The following is a 4,503-nucleotide window of genomic DNA, read 5'->3' as shown; positions in this document are numbered from 1 at the left end:
TCTGATTCCACGCACAAGTACTCTGAAGTTGAAATAAAATATATGCTAGAGTTCCTCTTTGACAATATCTTCGTGGTATTTGGTGATCAGGTCTTCCAACAGTTTGTTGGAATTCCCATGGGCACGAATTGTGATCCTTTGTTAGCTCACCTGTTTCTATATTCATATAAAGCAGAATTTATTAAAAAACTTATACGCGAGAAGAGAAATCTCTTGCTGTGGCTTTCAATTCGACATTAACATATACCGACGACGTTTTGTCTATTAACAATGATAATTTTCATTCATATGCCGATTCGATATATCACCGTGAGCTCGAAGTAATAGACACCACAGAGTCGTCCACTTCTACTTCATACTTAGATATTTTGTTGAAAGTAGACATTAACGACAAACTGACAACTCAACTGTACGACAAACGGGATGATTTCTGTTTCTCCATCGTCAACTTCCCATATTTATGTAGCAATATTCCATTATCACCTGCATATGGTGTTTATATCTCTCAACTGATTCGATACGCAAGAGCTTGTTCAGCGTATAGTCCGTTTTTAAATCGAGGCAAGCTACTTACAAAGAAGTTCATCGTACAGGGGTTTCAACAGTCTCGATTGAAGTCAGCATTTCGTAAATTCTATGGTCGTTATCACGATTTAGTTCATCAATACAAGCTATCATTGGGTCAAATGCTGTCGGACATGTTTCATAACGATTGTTAGGCCGTTCTTGGCACACTGAGTTTAACTACGGATAGCTCCGTTTACCTGATCATGATATAGGGCTTACGGCAGGTGTGACCGGTCGACAGGGGATGCTTACTCTTTCTAGGCACCTGATCCCACCTCTGGTGTGTACAGGGGTCCGTGTTTGCCCAACTATCTATTTTGTATTACTTATAAGAGTTATGAGATTAATCAATGTTCGTTATCTTCACCTTTGATTTATTACCAGTGAAAAAAATATCAAACAAATGAAAGGTGAATATAACTCCTGTATTGTATTGTTTATTGGCTTTAAGCCTTACGGCTCATCATATTCAAAGTATAAACATTGTCAACAAGGTGTCTATACAGAATATATTTGCTTGAATTGTCAAAAAATTCATCTCGTGACTGTAGGTATGTGTGTGTGTAGGCGGGGTAAATTGCTGAAACAAGTACAAATAACACATAAATATGACATGAAAGAAAATAGCATATATATATAGCAAACACAGATACCTACAAACATGATGCATACATATACAGTGTATAATCAACAGAAGAAAAATACTTGTAATGATATGACATGACAACATACCACAAAAAATGCACCGTCTGAAAACTGTAACCTGACAGAAATTAACGTGTCGGGTCTAAATAGGATAATAAACCAAAACTAGAAATGTAGAATTTACAGTTTGACTTTAGAGTTATGTATTAAAGTTAATCAAATATAAAGTTATACAAAATAGAGTAAACCATGTTTTGATTTATAAAATGGATAACACGAGAAAACATGGCGACTTACAACACTGTACAACCAAGATTGTAAATGCGTGGGTGCATGGAATATAGCTTATAAACATGGCATAATTTAAATGCCACATAGATAGAATATCTAATATATTATGTAAATACATAATAATACTTACAATTTGAGGGGACAGGGATGGAACATGAGAAAGTCTACTGGCGTTTGTAGCATGCGATGGGGCACCGCGTGCTGTAAACATGACTTAAAAATGAAGAGTTCCGCAAAGGAGAGAGAACTCTGAATTATCAAAATGAAGATAACAAGGGCAAAGAAAGATAACTCTAGGTTCCATCACATAGAGAGAGAACAAAAAGGGGGACAATCCCCCACCTTGCATTTATCCGTTTGTACATGAGAAGAAGTTCGATAATTCGGATTGAAATCTTACACATGATTTTATGTTACTATATAATGATTTGGTAATTGTAAGTAGTTTACCAGTGATATAAGCAATGCAAAATAGAGAGTTGGGCAAACACAGACCCTTGGACCAGAGGTGTGATCAGGTGTCTATATGATTACATTTACGAATACAATTCGTTTAGAACGTTTGTGTGGAGAATAGCGCTAAAATTAGAACAGGGAAGAGGCTTTCCAGAGAAAAGTAGTCCCGTGTGCTTAGTGCAGATGAACTCTGGACGAAATGTTTTGACTGAGAAATCAAACGAATGTTTTATCCAATCATCCTCGTTGTTAAGTCATCACTTGAAAAGTTATTAAATGATTATGCATTTCCCTGAGAGGGAAATTGTGACAAAATGTACGTGCAATATTTGTATCCATTATGAGAAAAGGTTCAGAAAAGTATTTTACCTATTTTTAGCGCTATAGTAGGCCACGGTGCACCGATCAAGTTGAAATGTGAAATAATTGTGTATTTCTTTGAGAGGGAGGTTGTGACAAAACTCAGGGCAATTCATGTATTCTTAATGGAAAGAAATCTGGAAAACTCGTACCTACTTTTACCCCTAAAGTAGGTGATGGTGCACCAATCCAGCTGAAATGTGAACTTATATTCCTCTGAGAAGAAGCTTGTGACTAAATTTCAGTGCAATATTTGTACCCGTAAGGTTTTCCACTAAGTGATACTTTGGCCTCCTTGAGAAACAATTGATATAAAGTGTATGTGTACCAAGTTTGACGGTCCTAGAGAAGCTTAAGGTATTCAATGTATAATGACCATATTTCATATCTAATAAATGGATGGTGGAATATTTGTAATCATGGTATCATTTTGAAGGGTTCATCAAATAAAAATAATCCACCATAGGAATTTTCAAAATTTTGTTTACTGCCTGATTTATTTCACCTAGAATTTAACACTGAAGTATATGGGAAAAGCATGTTTTATCACAATATTTTAAAAACAAATTATGTTTTCATAATCATCTCTTGGTAAAAAGTTACATACACTTTCTTTTCATGAAAATATGAAATAAAATTAACCATTGACCACACACATTTTTAGAAAATTAGATTTTTCTTATTTTTACAAAGGGCAGACAACTCTTCCAAAAGGTCTAAAGTGCAAAAAGGTCAGCTTCTAATCATTTACCAGTCATGTGAATTTCATTTGCTTCACTTTCATCATTATTTAACAATAAATTTTTCTGTTGATCTAAATCCTTCAAAATTGTTCATTATCCTTTCATTATACATAGAATACCTTAAGTCACCCCGTTTGTAATTACGTTGAGTTGTAGATTGTCGTTAATATCTCATCGTCGCAAACCACGATTTTGAGTCCACACGCGCTCCCACGATGATGGAGATAATCGATTAGAAACACCAGTGGGTAACCCACGATGTTAATATTTATGTTCAATAAGTATGAAGCAGATGTGAATGACTCTGTGCTGTTTTTTACTTCGAGTTCACTGGAATATATCGAATCGACATTTTAATGAAAATAATGATTGCTAATACATGTAGATAAAACGTCATCAATATAAACATTGTATGTGTCGAGTTGAAGGTCACAGCAGGATATATTTTATTCTCATGTAGGAGCTTTTGAATAAATTATGTTGATTACACTCAGAGTAGTGTGCTTGATTATTACACTCAAGAGTAGCGCACTTGATTATTACACTCAGAGTAGTGTACTGAATTATTATACTCAGAGTAGTGTACTTGATTATTACACTCAGGGGAGTGTACTTGATTATTACATTCAGAGTAGTGTACTTCATTATTACACTCAGAGTAGTGTACTTGATTATTACACTAAGAGTAGTGCACCTGATTATTACACTCAGAGTAGTGTATTTGATTATTACACTCAAGAGTAGTCCACTTGATTATTACACTCAGTGTAGTGTATTTGATTATTACACTCAGAGGAGTGTACTTGATTATTACATTCAGAGTAGTGTACTTGATTATTACACTCAGTGCAGTGTACTTGATTATTACACTCAGTGTAGTATACTTGATTATTACACTCAGTGTAGTGTACTTAATTATCACACCTAGAGTAGTGTACTTGATTATTACATAGAGTAGTGTACTTGATTGTTACACTCAAAGTAGTGTACTTGATCATTACACTTAGAGTAGTGTACTTGATTATTACACTCAGTGTAGTGTACTTGATTATTACATCAGAGTAGTGTACTTGATTATTACATAGAGTAGTGTACTTGATTGTTACACTCAAAGTAGTGTACTTGATCATTACACTTAGAGTAGTGTACTTGATTATTACACTCAGTGTAGTGTACTTGATTATTACATCAGAGTAGTGTACTTGATTATTACATTCAGAGTAATGTACTTAATTATCACACCCAGAGTAGTGTACTTGATTATTACACTCAGAGTAGTGTATTTGATTATTACACTCAGAGTAGTGAACTTGATTATTACACTCAGAGTAGTGTACTTGATTATTACACTCAGAGTAGTGTACTTGATTATTACACTCAGAGTAGTGTATTTGATTATTACACTCAGAGTAGTGTACTTGATTATTACACTCAGAGTAGT

Source organism: Ostrea edulis, chromosome 1 (genome assembly GCF_947568905.1).
Source record: "Ostrea edulis chromosome 1, xbOstEdul1.1, whole genome shotgun sequence".
Taxonomy (NCBI): domain Eukaryota; kingdom Metazoa; phylum Mollusca; class Bivalvia; order Ostreida; family Ostreidae; genus Ostrea; species Ostrea edulis.
This window is presented reverse-complemented; position numbering follows the sequence as displayed.